The 17,363-nt window shown below is 36.4% G+C and overlaps 1 long non-coding RNA gene across 1 annotated transcript in view; it reads right to left on the bottom strand.

The window, feature by feature from the left end:
• LOC309637606 overlaps positions 1–17,363 on the bottom strand; it is a 216,530-nt gene that overhangs the window by 35,343 nt on the left and 163,824 nt on the right. The gene's annotated exons all lie outside the window — the stretch shown is intronic.

Here is a 17,363-nt window from a genome sequence, read left to right on the forward strand (position 1 = left end):
CAGGATATGTAAAAATGTAATAATTAGCTAGAATTCAATACAAAATATGCTAAGTACCTTATGAATGGTATGGAGTTAGTATTCTAGAGATTTGGAGGCCAGGAATATCTTTTCTGGCACTGGGAAGATCTCCCAGGAGAAGCAAAGACTAATAAATTTGTCCTTTTGTCTATTTTTTTACTAGATGTAGAATAGAGTAAGAGAGTGACAGTATTCCCTAAGAGATAAAACAAAACTGTTAAGATAAAGAATCCTGCACCCATAAAATGCTGGAGAAACCATTTATCCCGAGACTCTAATGGGTAAGTTGAAGATAACTGTGTCGGGGGGGTGTACATGCACCACACATTTTAGCTTGGATGAAAAACAGACTTGGTCAACTCAGGTTAATTTCTCTGTTGGATACTTTTGGCTGGGAGTAAGAATTGTATCTAGTCTCTATTTTCCCAACAATGGGTGGAATGCTCCCTTGTTCGTTCTCCTGTATTCGTTGTGATTTTACTGTGCTAGGAGAAATTTCTACCTTTTCTCAGACTTGTCTCCAGCTGGGATTCAGAGCACTGATAAAGCCTTTCTTTGCTTTCCACCCACCACCCCCCAGCCCAGCACTCCACCTCCCCTTTGGTAATATCGTTCTTTTATGGTGCCTCTACTTCCGCTGGGAGTAGTTTGATGGGGGCCATTAACCACTCTCTCCCCCTTGCATAGCCATAGTGATTGGCTCAGAAATGGAGGAGGCGCCCAATAGACTTAATCACAATACTTTTCAGACTTTATAGATGGCTATATGGACAGAGATGCCTTTTCTTCTACCCTCTAAACTGGAATGCTTCTTGTTGAAATTATGCTGGGAGGGTGGTTAGTGGATAGGAAAGAGGGACTAAGTCAAGGAGAGAGAGGCAGAAAGAGAAAGGTTGAGGGAGAGAGAGAGATGGAGAGGTTGACGGAGAGAGAGAGATGGAGAGATTGACAGAGAGAGAGACAGACAGAAAGAGATCCCCAAACTGGGATGGGTAGAGATCCAAAAGCCCTGTAGGAACGAATGATCATTCTTTACCTGTAGTCAGGGAGGTTGGAAGACCTGAGGAAAAAATTAAACTCAGGGAGTTCCCATTTTTGGCAAACAACCCCTTACGAGTGTGCTGCCTTTCACAGAGCCTTGCAGTGGTCTTAGACAATTAAGTTATTGACCATCCACCACCATAATGGTCTAAGGAAGGAAATTTCCCCATTGTCCAAGACTGCTTAAAGCCTAGTTTGGCATTTGCAGGCACCGTGCTTTGGAAGTTCTAGCTAAAGAGATTGCTGATCCCAGTGCCCACGTCAAAATATCTTTGAATTTTCTTTATAAATCTGAAGCCTACCCAATGCCAATGGGTTTAAATGGCTTACTGTCTACCACAGAGAATGCTGTAAATAAAGATTGGTAAAAATGCACAAAATCTTGTTATTCTTATCATGTGTTGGTGGTTCTGTGTTGACTTTGCAGAAGACCAAAATTTAAGAGAAAAGCCAGCCATCTTAAGCAGCTCAATATTGTTTTTTGTGGTAGCTGATGCTCTTATCAGTTGGCACTGGGTGGGGTCTGGGCCTCATCCTCCTCTTTAGTTAGAGTGTGGACTGAACACTCTGATCTCCTCCTCCTAGGGTTTGGAAAGGCAACTTTTCCTTTAAAGTAGTGGTGGGTTGTGGTGGGTGCGGGGGACCACATGAACACAGCAATGAACAGAATAGAAGAGTGATCGATCCCTCCCTGCTAATGCGTGTCCAGTGCTGACCCCAGGGAGAAAAGTCTGCAGAGGGCTTGCTGAGATGGCCTCATTAGAACTTTCCTGTTGCCTGGCCACAACACAGAGCTCCTGAGCCACCTCTCTTGTAAGTCTTTCCTTCAGTATGCTTTGGGTTTTCTGTTTTTTTAAGACTTAGATAATGAATTTCTTTTCTTCCTCTCACTTTTTTTGTGTATTTCCTGTCATAGCCTCTTTTGAAGGGAAGTACAATTTCAAGAGTAAAACTATTGGGTGAGCAAATGGCAGAAAGATATAATAGAGTTTTGAGGGAACCAGGTGGGCAGTTCCGGACAGGGGGTGGATGTGAAAAGTAATGGCAGGTTTCAGGATGAAGAAACATCAAAATAAATGTTTTTTTTTTTTTTTTTTTTTTTTTTTTTTAGTACCAAATGATACTGTAAAAATCAGAATGACAGATTTGTAGAACTAAATTCTCATGTTTTTCAAAATGTACTCCATTGCAAAACAGTCCTAAAATACTCTCAAGTAATATCAGAGTTCATTGGTTAAATATCTTTATAAAACCTGTAGGTCACCTCTCTGACTTAGAGTTACAATGCACACCAGCGAATGAGACGTTCTAAGAAACTGCTGCAGAAAGGAAACCTGTTTAACCTAGTGGGTTCAAATTTATCTGATCCTATATTCCTTTTCTGGGTAACACTTACAAACATCCTCAGAACTGATAATCCAAGGAACATGCTTTGGAATAGGGTGGTGGAATTCACACGAATTTACCAAAAAAGGTAAAAAAATAAATAAAAGTAAAGGCAAGCAATGGTGTGTTAATTTCAAGGCCCATCAATGTTCTTATATCACTTACTTCAGTTGGGAAATTGAAATCATGTGGTTATAGAATTCCCTGAAAACTTTCTCCCTGTTCCTAATCTGTTTCCTAGTGTGTGGCTCAGGTGAAAAAGATATGATAAGCAGGTGGGATGATAATACGATGTTTTATTTATAAATGTTTAAAAAGTGATTGTTACACAACAATGTGAATGTACTTAATGCAACAGAATGGTACACTTAAAAGTGGTTAAAATGATCAATTTTATTTTATCCATATTTTATCACAATTTTAAAAATGAAGAGAAAGAAAGAAAGAAAAAGAAAGAAAGGAAGGAAAGGAAGGAAGGAAGGAAAGAAGGAAGGAAGGAAGGAAGGAAGAAAGAAGGAAAGAAAAAAAGAAAGAAAGAAAGGGAAAGAAAGAAAGAGAAAGAAAGGAAAGAAGGAAGGAAGAAAGAAAGAAAGGGAAAGAAAGAAAGAGAAAGAAAGGAAAGAAGGAAGGAAGGAAGAAAGAAAGGGAGAGGGAGGGAGGGAGGCAGGGAGGGAGGGAGGCAGGGAGGAAGGGAGGGAGAAGAGAAAACAGTTTTTGGTAGCAGTCACTCCAAAATAGTATTTTCAAGATGGTGCAGTCTCCCTGTAGAAGTAAAGAAGCAGCATTCCAAAATGCAATAATAAATGTCTCCACTTATCAAAACTGGAAACAGTGTTTTTCTTCAATGCACATCATATAACTTAATTTTTTGGTAAATTATCTTTGCCTTCACTGGTTTTATATAATGAAGTTTAACTCTTTACCTTCTTTTTTCTTCCTTGAGACAATTCTTTTATTTTACAAGGAGAAAGATCAATAAGTAAGTCATCTTTGGCTTGTCAGAGCTCTGACAAAGGGAAGATTGCCTTTCACAGGAGAACCATTTTCTGTTTTGTCATATGCTGCTGTTGCACCACATTAAAATGTACTTTTTTCTTGTTGCTTTTTAATAGAAACTTTTGTAGTTTAGAGATTTTTATAAGTTGGAGATTTTTCTTTTTTGCTACAACCTCATTTTAAGATTGTGTTGAAAATAAGATTGCATTTTAAAATATTTTATTGCTATCAGATGACTGAATAATTATGAGATTTTTAAGCTACTGGAGCTTAATGGATGTTGTTGAGATGTTTAAAACCTTCTTAACTGACCTTTGACACCCAATTTGAGAGAGGCAGAAAGAGGGTTATAATAAATTAGAAGTATGACAGAAAAGCTATATATGTCTCAAAAATGAAACTTTAAAATATAAAATCATTGAAATATTTTAATATGATAATTTACCTTATTATAATAAAGATATTACATGAAATCGTTGTGCAGTCTGAGTGTGAAAGAATTGAATAAGCTTACCTATGTGTTTTGAATGATTTTTTAGTTTATGAATCCAATCATAATTAGCAGCAAAAGAAAGATGGAGTACATAGTCACACAATTTAAGAAAAATTTCCTTTCTTCTCCTAGAAGTATTATTATAGTGCATCATTCAATCTTGAATAAAAATTTATAAATTTGATCATATTACAACATCATTCCCCAGAGGACTTTCCTTCTGTAGCAAATAACTTCCATGTTCTACAACCTTACCTTTGAACGTTGATATGTCTTCACTAAGAGCAAACAGTTAACATGTTTTTTAGTATGTTCTAGCCTCAGCAATCTGTAGAGAGGGTTTACAGACTTGGAGTTAGACATCTAGTTACTAGCTGTGAAAATCTGGGCATATTATTCAACCTAAATCTCAGTTTCCTCACTTTTTCCTTAAGTGAAAAAGAAAATTGCTATCATGCTTAGTGGGCACTTTAACACTTAATTCTTTTAGAAGGTAGATGCTCTTGGAAAGCATTACCATTATTATTTACCATTATTTATTCATTCATTCATTCATTTGAAAAATATTTTTGAACATATGGCTTCTTTTAGATGCTCAGGATACATCAGTGAATAGAAAGACTTAGATTGCTGCTTTCATTGAACCCATAGATATAATAGAAAAATAATAAACAAATTTAATATTTAAATGAACTACATATACTGTTAAAATGTGATAAGTGCTATAGGAAAACTAAGAGGAAAACAGAGAAAAGTAATGGAAATGCTAAGGGGTAGAGGTGGCAGCTGGTAACAGAATTAAATAGCGTGCTCCTTTTATAGGTCTCTTTGAGAGGATGAGATTTGAGCAGACATGAAGGAGGAAAGAAAATGGGAAGAACATTCCAGGCAGAGAAAATGGTACAGCAAACTCCACCATAAATAGTACACATGTCTGGGCTTTCAAGGATGGCAAGAAGGTCAGTGTGACTGGACTGGAGAGACTGAGAGAGAGAGAAGGTAGAGATGAAGTCAGAGAAGAGGGTGTGTGTAGGCGTGGGGGTAGATCTTGAAGTTCTTTCATGGAAAAAATGTGGGAAATTACTCAGTGAAATGGTGAGCCTGCAGAATCCCGAACAAAAGAATGACATTGTTCTAAGCTATTTAGCTAATTATGTCTTCTAGAACAATAAATATTATCTCTGGCCCAACAGACTGCCAGTCAGTCTGTCATTCAGCCAACAAATATTTACTGGGCATAGTTCCAGACACTGTGAGGTGGAGAACTGACAATTGTTTGATAAAATATGCACTATTGGCTCAATCTTCTGAAACAACACGAAGAAAAACAAGAATACCCAATGAAAAAATTCTCAGTATTTCTATTTTCTGAATGATCCAAATAAGTATCACTATAAACACAGTTTAGAGGACTCCACATACAATGTATTTCATTCCCTTTGATAATGTCCTACTACTACATATAAGGTGAAATTATTTTTTGTCAAACCTTCCTTAATCTTGAAAGTCAAGTTTAACTGTATCAGGTTTAATGCTATCAAGATTAATAGATGTTTTAATACTTAGAGTTCAAAAGCAATTTTAATGTTCAAAATGAGAGTAGTGAAAATATTTGTTTCATGCTAAATTCTTCATAGTACTAAACTACTAGGTTGAGTACTAGTTTACTAGGTAGTAACTCCTAATCAATATTTTAAATATAAATTCAACTTAAGCAAGGGAGTTTTTCCCCCTTGTTTCTGTTATACTTCATCTCATCTGAAAGAAGATGCATGATAGAGCTGAAAGAGTATGGGACCTGGAACAAGTTTTTTAAATTTCTCTGAGTCTTTCCTCATCTTTCATTGGAAAAGAAAATTAATACTGATTTTAAAAGAATTCGTTCAGATAAGGTTTATAAATGTTCTAGCCCTGTGCTAGTAAATGTTAGATTTCTAGTAAATATTTATGGAATTATTTATTTTAGCTAAAGGAAAGAATTTTTCTTCCACCTGTTTTAAGTGAACCCTTCTGTCTCTGCCTTACGCTGTTACCCTTTTCAGCTCTTTTGCACTATTTTCTCTTCTCATTCTCCAGCACACCTTCCATTAAATCCTTCACCTTTAAATATTTTCAGGATCCATTGTCTGGATAATTTTAGCAATATTTTAATTGAGTGACTCTACCTCCTACATCCCAGCCCATCCTTCACAATCATTTTCACCTGTTGGCTTTATGATTCAAATCGCTGCCAGTACCCAGGATGGCAAAAGGCGTTTGACCTTACGAGAAAATTTTGATAATTTATTAGTACCAAGAATTAAAGAGTCTAAGTTTCTTCCTGGCCTCAGGGAGATGGAGCACTTTGATCAAATTGTCACGTTTGATGTATGACACTGAGAGCAAACCCAAAGGTTATGATGGACTTTGGGTGAAATGATGCGGCAGTGTAAGTTCCTCAGTTATAACAATGTACCACTCTGGTGGGTGATGTTGATAATGGAGGAGGCTCTGCTCATGTGAGTAGAGGGTGTATATGGGAAATCTCTGTACTAATCCATCAGTTTTGCTATGAACCTCAAACTGCTCTAAACAAATTCCTTAAAAAATTGATGTGTAGTATGGAAGGGCAAGTTGAGGCTCACATTCTGAATATTTGTGCACTCTCACCTTTCAGATCAAATTCAAACTATTTACTCTATTTTTGAAGACCTGTAATAGTTGACCACTATAATCCTTATCCAAATTCAGATTTATTTCACCTCTTTTGTCCCCCAAGTAAATCCATCATCTTGTCCTTGGAGCGCATATTAAGTTCATGTGCATTTCCACACTTATACTGTGTTCCTTCCACTTGTCTGTTGTGGGTGGAATAGTCTTTGTTGTCTTCCCCATCCATCCAACTCCAATCTTGAAGAACTAACTGAAATTTGACCTCTCTTTAAAGGGCCTCTTTTCCCTGCTATAATTTGTATTTCTGTCTCCCTTCTCCAGACTATTATGGTAGTTATTGTGCATTGCTCATTGGAGGACTTAATTTAATGACTTATTTTCACGTCATCTATCCATAATGTATGCATATTATACTCCCCAGGGCAGTCGACAGTGTCGTAGTTCTAGAGCCCTGCCCAGGGAAACTGGCAGAGATAAGGATGAGGATACAATAATTACTTGCAAATGGTGATCAGTAAGTATTTGTTGATCATTCTCAATGTAACTGAATCAGAATATGTGTCCTCTAACAATATAGGAGAAGTTTTATACTTTGAAAGTACGTCCATAGAAACTATTCATTTGCAGAATGAGCTAGCAAAGTAAAAGAATGTGAGAAGTAACATTGTAAGTCATAGCTTTGAGATCTGAAGTTTTTAGCCTTCCCTTAATGCAAATATCTCAAAAATAACTTAAGCAAAGAAAATAAGAACGTTGAGGGACATGGTGTGGATGAATGCATCTTTTGATTTAACTTGTCTGTTTTGCTTTATTCGGTAATATATTTTTCCTCCGTTTTTTCACATCACTGACTTTTGGTTTAATGGTTTTCAGAGTGTGTGATGGGGCTTTAGAAGTGGATATAGACAGACAAAAAGTTTCTTCATGTTTTTATCCCGTCCCTATATTTTACACAAGGTCAATAACAAGCTTCAGTGTTTTTACAATTACCAAGAGGATGGGATTTGTTATTGTGTGCAGATAAATATGCTGATGCCTCCATTATTTATGGGATGAGATGAAAGTCATGCAGCCTTCTGAGACAAAAGGCAGGTGTATGTTTTATATCTATATTTTTGATGAGTTCTCTCATAGACATTGTACCTTCCATAGACCAGTGACTACCTAGTGTAAATTTCAGGTGGAGTAAAGCTGTCAACATTTAGTATTTTTTACGACTTACATTTATGTAGCTAGGGAACAAACATCTCACTTTGGAAAACTAGATGTAGCAGGTAGAGTGGAATGGTTTGTTTTTATTTCATTTTTTTTAGTTTCTAGCATTTATGTTAGAGAAAAATGACCCAAGCTTGGAGCTCATTTCTAAAGTAATTTTAAGGGCTTATACATGAAAGAAAGAATGGATCTCAATGATTAAAACGCTTCCGAAATACTTTAAAATAGAAAATCTGGCTTCATGGGTTTAGAAAATAGTGAAGTTTGTTTTAAAGTAAATGAAATACATTGTCAGCTACCTGCAAGTATAATATTTTTGACTATCAACAGAAACGTAATCCTTTTTTTTTTCCTCCTGTAGTATATTTGGGTTTAGGTATGACTATGGAACAAAGAAAGCTTACTTGTCTTTACTGAGATTGGGTCTATGTTCTCATTTGTATGACTTATTGTCTAATGGAGAATTATAAGTCTCCCATGTCAATGAAACTCACATTTTTCATTTGAAAAATGAGAGAGTAACATTCAAGTGTGCACTTGAATATTTTTTTTCAATTTCTACCCTTTTAGCATTGTAGAAATACATTTTAGCATGAATCAAATACAGCCTTTTTATAAAACCATCAAGAAGTTAGGAGCTATCATTTCTACTTTCCCTCTAAATAATAATTTACTAATTTAATCTCTTAAAACAGCTGCCATAAAATACACACATTATTTTTAAACAAATAATTATAGATTATTAAATTAGTCTGGTAGTGGTTATCTCTAACAGATGAGAATGGAAATATCAGGAAGTAGGAAGGGAGATTTTATTTTTCTGTAATGTTTAAACATTTATCATGACAATGATAATGAATCATAACTTTAAAAAATCTGGTTACAAAAACAAATCTAATTCACACCCAATGTCGGCATGATTGTATGGAAAAAAGGCATTTTCAGAAGATATTGACAGTAATGTAAAACACTGCAATTTTTCTGGGGAGAAATTTCATAATATATACCAGAAAGCTTTAAAACAGTTCTACTGTTTGAATAATTCAACATTTAGAAACTTATCCTAAAGCAATAGCTTATATTTAGTGATAAAATGTAGGCATTTCCTTTGAAATCAGGAAGAAATTTATGCCCATTAATACTGCTTGCAATCAACATTTTATTATATGTCTTCGACAGTGCAATAAAATATGAAACAGAAATGAGAAGCAGATAGACTGGAAAGAAAGAAAGAAAATGTAAATTACAGATGATATGATTATCTTCATAAAAATGTAAGAGAATCTGCAGTTAAACTATCAGAAATAATAGATTTTAGCAGTGTTGGAGGATGTTGGTGGCAAGAATCTCTACATATCATCAATTAGAAAATAGATTATAATTTTAAAAGAACCAAAGATGGGGGATTAACCAAGATGGCGGAGTAGAAGGACGTGCTCTCACTCCCTCTTGCGAGAGCACCAGAATCAAAACTGGCTGCTGGACAATCATTGACAGGAAGAACCTGGACTTCACCAAGGAGGATACCCCACATCCAAGGACAGAGGAGAAGCCACAGTGAGACGGTAGGAGGGGCGCAATCAGAGTAAAATCAAATCCCATAACTGCTGGGTGGGTGACTCACAGACTGGCGAACATTTATACCACAGAAGTCCACCCACTGGAGTGAAGGTTCTGAGCCCCACGTCAGGCTTCCCAACCTGGGGGTCCGGCTACGGGAGAAGGAATTCCTAGAGAATCAGACTTTGAAGCCTAGTGGGAATTGATTGCAGGACTTTGACAGGACTGGGGGAAACAGAGACCCCACTCTTGGAGGGCACACACAAAGTAATGTGTGCATCGGGACCCAGGGGAAGGAGCAGTGACCCTGGGGGAGACTGAACCAGACCTACCTGCTGGTGTTGGGGGGGTCTCCTGCAGAGGCGAGTGGTGGCTCTGTTTCACCGGGGGGATAAGGACACTGGCAGCCGAGGTTCTGGGAAGTTCTCCTTGCCGTGAGCCCTCCCAGAGTCTGCCATTAACCCCACCAAAGAGCACGGGTAGGCTCCAGTGTTGGGTTGCCTCAGGCAAAACAACCAACAGGGAGGGAACCCAGCCCCACCCATCAACAGTCAAGTGGATTAAGGTTTTACTGAGCTCTGACCGCCACAGCAACAGGGAGGGAACCCAGCCCCACCCATCAACAGTCAAGTGGATTAAGGTTTTACTGAGCTCTGACCGCCACAGCAACAGTCAGCTCTACCCACCACCAGAGCCTACCATCAAGCCTCTTAGATAGCCTCAACCACCAGAGGGCAGAGAGCAGAAGCAAGAAAAACTACAATCCTGCAGCCTGCGGACCAAAAACCACAGTTACAGAAAGATAGAGAAGATGAAAAGGCAGAGGGCTATATACTAGATGAAGGAACAAGAAAAAACCCCAGAAAAACAACTAAATGAAGTGGAGATAGGCAACCTTCCAGAGAAAGAATTCAGAATAATGATAGTGAAGATGATCCAGGACCTCGGAATAAGAATGGAGGCAAAGATTGAGAAGATGCAAGAAATGATTAACAAAGACCTAGAAGAATTAAAGAACAAACAAACAGAGATGACCAATACAATAACTGAAATGAAAACTACACTAGAAGGAATCAATAGCAGAATAACTGAGGCAGAAGAACGGATAAGTGACCTGGAAGACAGAATGGTGCAATTCACTGCTGCGGAACAGACTAAAGAAAAAAGAATGAAAAGAAATGAAGACAGCCTAAGAGACCTCTGGGACAACATTAAACGCAACAACATTCGCATTATAGGGGTCCCAGAAGGAGAAGAGAGAGAGAAAGGACCAGAGAAAATATTTGAAGAGATTATAGTCGAAAACTTCCCTAACATGGGAAAGGAGATAGCCACCCAAGTCCAGGAAGCGCAGAGAGTCCCATACAGAATAAACCCAAGGAGAAACACGCCGAGACACATAGTAATCAAAGTGGCAAAAATTAAAGACAAAGAAAAATTATTGAAAGCAGCAAGGGAAAAACGACAAATAACATACAAGGGAACTCCCATAAGGTTAACAGCTGATTTCTCAGCAGAAACTCTGCAAGCCAGAAGGGAGTGGCATGATATACTTAAAGTGATGAAAGGGAAGAACCTACAACCAAGATTACTCTACCCGGCAAGGATCTCATTTAGATTTGATGGAGAAATCAAAAGCTTTACAGACAAGCAAAAGCTAAGAGAATTCAGCACCACCAAACCAGCTCTACAACAAATGCTAAAGGAACTTCTCTAAGTGGGAAACACAAGAGAAGAAAAGGACCTACAAAAACAAACCCAAAACAACTAAGAAAATGGTCATAGGAACATACATATCGATAATTACCTTAAACGTGAATGGATTAAACGCCCCAACCAAAAGACATAGACTGGCTGAATGGATACAAAAACAGGACCCATATATATGCTGTCTACAAGAGACCCACTTTAGACCTAGGGACACATACAGACTGAAAGTTAGGGGATGGAAAAAGATATTCCATGCAAATGGAAATCAAAAGAAAGCTGGAGTAGCTATACTCATATCAGATAAAATAGACTTTAAAATAAAGAATGTTACAAGAGACAAGGAAGGACACTACATAATGATCCAGGGATCAATCCAAGAAGAAGATATAACAATTATAAATATATATGCACCCAACATAGGAGCACCTCAATACATAAGGCAACTGCTAACAGCTATAAAAGAGGAAATCGACAGTAACACAATAATAGTGGGGGACTTTAACACTTCACTTACACCAATGGACAGATCATCCAAAATGAAAATAAATAAGGAAACAGAAGCTTTAAATGACACAATAGACCAGATAGATTTAATTGATATATATAGGACATTCCATCCAAAAACAGCAGATTACACATTCTTCTCAAGTGCGCACGGAACATTCTCCAGGATAGATCACATCTTGGGTCACAAATCAAGCCTCAGTAAATTTAAGAAAATTGAAATCATACCAAGCATCTTTTCTGACCACAACGCTATGAGATTAGAAATGAATTACAGGGAAAAAAACGTAAAAAAGACAAACACATGGAGGCTAAACAATACGTTACTAAATAACCAAAAGATCACTGAAGAAATCAAAGAGGAAATCAAAAAATACCTAGAGACAAATGACAATGAAAACACGACGACCCAAAACCTATGGGATGCAGCAAAAGCGGTTCTAAGAGGGAAGTTTATAGCTATACAAGCCTACCTAAAGAAACAAGAAAAATCTCAAGTAAACAATCTAACCTTACACCTAAAGAAACTAGAGAAAGAAGAACAAACAAAACCCAAAGTTAGCAGAAGGAAAGAAATCATAAAGATCAGAGCAGAAATAAATGAGATAGAAACAAAGAAAACAATAGCAAAGATCAATAAAACTAAAAGTTGGTTCTTTGAGAAGATAAACAAAATTGATAAGCCATTAGCCAGACTCATCAAGAAAAAGAGGGAGAGGACTCAAATCAATAAAATCAGAAATGAAAAAGGAGAAGTTACAACAGACACCGCAGAAATACAAAACATCCTAAGAGACTACTATAAGCAACTTTATGCCAATAAAATGGACAACCTGGAAGAAATGGACAAATTCTTAGAAAGGTATAACCTTCCAAGACTGAATCAGGAAGAAACAGAAAATATGAACAGACCAATCACAAGTAATGAAATTGAAACTGTGATTAAAAATCTTCCAACAAACAAAAGTCCAGGACCAGATGGCTTCACAGGTGAATTCTATCAAACATTTAGAGAAGAGCTAACACCCATCCTTCTCAAACTCTTCCAAAAAATTGCAGAGGAAGGAACACTCCCAAACTCATTCTATGAGGCCACCATCACCCTGATACCAAAACCAGACAAAGACACTACAAAAAAAGAAAATTACAGACCAATATCACTGATGAATATAGATGCAAAAATCCTCAACAAAATACTAGCAAACAGAATCCAACAACACATTAAAAGGATCATACACCACGATCAAGTGGGATTTATCCCAGGGATGCAAGGATTCTTCAATATACGCAAATCAATCAATGTGATACACCATATTAACAAACTGAAGAATAAAAACCATATGATCATCTCAATAGATGCAGAAAAAGCTTTTGACAAAATTCAACACCCATTTATGATAAAAACTCTCCAGAAAGTGGGCATAGAGGGAACCTACCTCAACATAATAAAGGCCATATATGACAAACCCACAGCAAACATCATTCTCAATGGTGAAAAACTGAAAGCATTTCCTCTAAGATCAGGAACGAGACAAGGATGTCCACTCTCACCACTATTATTCAACATAGTTCTGGAAGTCCTAGCCACGGCAATCAGAGAAGAAAAAGAAATAAAAGGAATACAAATTGGAAAAGAGGAAGTAAAACTGTCACTGTTTGCGGATGACATGATACTATACATAGAGAATCCTAAAACTGCCACCAGAAAACTGCTAGAGCTAATTAATGAATATGGTAAAGTTGCAGGATACAAAATTAATGCACAGAAATCTCTTGCATTCCTATACACTAATGATGAAAAATCTGAAAGAGAAATTATGGAAACACTCCCATTTACCATTGCAACAAAAAGAATAAAATACCTAGGAATAAACCTACCTAGGGAGACAAAAGACCTGTATGCAGAAAACTATAAGACACTGATGAAAGAAATTAAAGATGATACCAACAGATGGAGAGATATACCATGTTCTTGGATTGGAAGAATCAACATTGTGAAAATGAGTATACTACCCAAAGCAATCTACAGATTCAATGCAATCCCTATCAAATTACCAATGGCATTTTTTACGGAGCTAGAACAAATCATCTTAAAATTTGTATGGAGACACAAAAGACCCCGAATAGCCAAAGCAGTCTTGAGGCAAAAAAATGGAGCTGGAGGAATCAGACTCCCTGACTTCAGACTATACTACAAAGCTACAGTAATCAAGACAATATGGTACTGGCACAAAAACAGAAACATAGATCAATGGAACAAGATAGAAAGCCCAGAGATTAACCCACGCACCTATGGTCAACTAATCTATGACAAAGGAGGCAAAGATATACAATGGAGAAAAGACAGTCTCTTCAATAAGTGGTGCTGGGAAAACTGGACAGCTACATGTAAAAGAATGAAATTAGAATACTCCCTAACACCATACACAAAAATAAACTCAAAATGGATTAGAGACCTAAATATAAGACCGGACACTATAAAACTCTTAGAGGAAAACATAGGAAGAACACTCTTTGACATAAATCACAGCAAGATCTTTTTTGATCCACCTCCTAGAGTAATGGAAATAAAAACAAAAATAAACAAGTGGGACCTAATGAAACTTCAAAGCTTTTGCACAGCAAAGGAAACCATAAACAAGACGAAAAGACAACCCTCAGAATGGGAGAAAATATTTGCAAATGAATCAACGGACAAAGGATTAATCTCCAAAATATATAAACAGCTCATTCAGCTCAATATCAAAGAAACAAACACCCCAATCCAAAAATGGGCAGAAGACCTAAATAGACATTTCTCCAAAGAAGACATACAGATGGCCACGAAGCACATGAAAAGCTGCTCAACATCACTAATTATTAGAGAAATGCAAATCAAAACTACAATGAGGTACCACCTCACTCCTGTTAGAATGGGGATCATCAGAAAATCTACAAACAACAAATGCTGGAGAGGGTGTGGAGAAAAGGGAACCCTCTTGCACTGTTGGTGGGAATGTAAATTGATACAGCCACTCTGGAGAACAATATGGAGGTTCCTTAAAACACTAAAAATAGAATTACCATATGACCCAGCAATCCCACTACTGGGCATATACCCAGAGAAAACCGTAATTCAAAAAGACACATGCACCCGAATGTTCATTGCAGCACTATTTACAATAGCCAGGTCATGGAAGCAACCTAAATGCCCATCAACAGACGAATGGATAAAGAAGATGTGGTACATATATACAATGGAATATTACTCAGCCATAAAAAGGAACAAAATTGAGTCATTTGTTGAGACGTGGATGGATCTAGAGACTGTCATACAGAGTGAAGTAAGTCAGAAAGAGAAAAACAAATATCATATATTAATGCATGTATGTGGAACCTAGAAAAATGGTATAGATGAGCCAGTTTGCAGGGCAGAAGTTGAGACACAGATGTAGAGAACGGACATATGGACACCAAGGGGGGAAGACTGCGGTGAGGTGGGGATGGTGGTGTGCTGAATTGGGCGATTGGGATTGACATGTATACGCTGATATGTATAAAATTGATGCCTAATAAGAACCTGCAGTATAAAAAAACAAACAAAACAACTAATACTAAACTTTCATTGGGTTATTTGTATGGAAATATGTTAATATAAATGTTTCAGACATTACATGAAATTCCTAAAAATCTTATATTTGTATTTGTATGGAAATATGTATGGAAATATGTTAATATAAATGTTTCAGACATTACATGAAATTTCTAAAAATCTTATATTTGTATTTGTATGGAAATATGTTAATATTAATGTTTCAGACATTACATGAAATTTCTAAAAACCTTATATGTTCTGGTATAATGTTATAAGTAATAATCCTAGTTATTACTTTAAAATGTATATCTCAGAAATAAAAAAAAAAAAAAAAAAAAAAAAAAAGAACCAAAGATGTCCACCAGAACTGTATGCATCAGCATCTTCATTACCACAGTGTTTAGATTCAAAATAATCAAGAAAATCCTAAATGTAAAGCATTAGGAAAACAGTGAAATAAATAAAGATATATTCCAATAATGTCATATTGTTTCAGCCAGGGACCCTGAAGAAAACGGATAGTTATCACAAATCAAAGCTATTTGAGGAGGGTCTAATAAAAGTGTGGGAAAGTAAACCATAAGGAATCCAACACTGGAATGGTGAGTAAGCAATAAATCAGAATCTGGAAGGAGAGAAGGTCTCTGAGGGGAGCAGCCAATCAGGGTTGACCCAGCAAGGAGAGACAAGTGGAATAAAATTCCCTGACCCCAGGCTTTGTTCTTTCTTGTCCTACCCACTGAAACCAGAGGTCAAGGGAGCTGTTGTATCTCCTATACACAGATTAGCCTCAGAGAAAGAAATCCATGTAGGAAAAATGAGACACAAATTTGAAGGGTGAAATGGGAAATACTGTAGTCATTAAAATTTATACATTGAAAAGTGACTTAGTAAATGTGGATATGTTCCCTCTCCATACAGTGAAAAATAGAATAAAACAATTGTATATTCAGTATGATTCCCACTTCCTCTTTCTCAAACAATCTTGAAGAAAACAAACAAATATGTTTATGGGTTCTACTTAGGATAGTCTTATAGGTGACTTTTGATATTTGATATTTGACTTTTTACTTTCTATATTTTCATTTGTTCTATAATGAACAAATATCCCACTTTGAGTCAGAACAAGAAATTACTGTTTTTGTAAAATTATATCTCTAAACTTGCTTCCCATTTTATTCTTTTCTAAATAGTTTAGGGCTCACGAAATGCTCCAAAGAAGTTATTAATTTTTAGTCTTCTAATTTTTTTCCAGGAAAAAAAATTCATCTAAGAAACAATTTTTTAAAAGTGTAGTAGGTACCCAGTAGAGACAGTGTTTTCAAGATTGACATAGAAATCTTTGATTCTATTCTGAAAGAATAATGGAGTTTAAAAATAATTTCATTTCTGATCCATCACAGTTAACTCCAAATCAAATAAGAGGTAGGAGAGGAAATACCAGACAATTTGAAGCAAATAGACATCAGACAACAGTTATGTCTCCTGGTGTTGACGCTTTTATCACAGGAGATGCGGCTATTTTTTTTTCCATCGATTTTTTTGACTTTAAGTCTACCTTGTCAGATAACAGTATTGCTGCATCAGTTTTCTTTTGATTAACGTTTGCATAATTTACCTTTTTACATCTTCTCAGTTTCAATGTATCTGTGTTCTTATATTTAGGTAGCATATAACTTGTTTTCTTTATTATCCAAACTGGCAATGTTTACCATCTATTAGGAGTATTTATTTTGTTTAATACAGTTAATTACTGACATACCTGGGTGTCAAGTTTCCATTTCTTTTCCTCTCACTTACTTACTGTCCTTTTACTTTTTAACTGCCTTCTTTTAGACTAGGCAAGTGATTTATTCATCCACTCTCTTTACTATTAGCTTGTTAATTATACACTTCTTTATTATTCTTTCTGTGGGTTGTCCTAGATATTGTAATATGCACATTTGAGTTATTAGAGTCTACTATAAATGAGTGCTTTTACCACTTCCCAGTCAATAATAGGACCAAAGAACACATGACCTGCCTTTTCTGTGTTTGTGATCCTTAATTTTAATTCAGCATATATTTTAAATGCTCAAGATATTGTTGTTATCATTTTGGAAAAGTGATACTATTTTGGATTTAACTGTACATTTACACTTTCCATTTCTCTTCTTAGCTTCCTGACTTTCTGTGTTTCAGTCTGAGATCATTTCTTTTCTGCCTAAAGAG

This window comes from Balaenoptera physalus, assembly GCF_965194825.1.
Source record: "Balaenoptera physalus genome assembly, chromosome: 11".
Classification (NCBI taxonomy): Eukaryota; Metazoa; Chordata; class Mammalia; order Artiodactyla; family Balaenopteridae; genus Balaenoptera; species Balaenoptera physalus.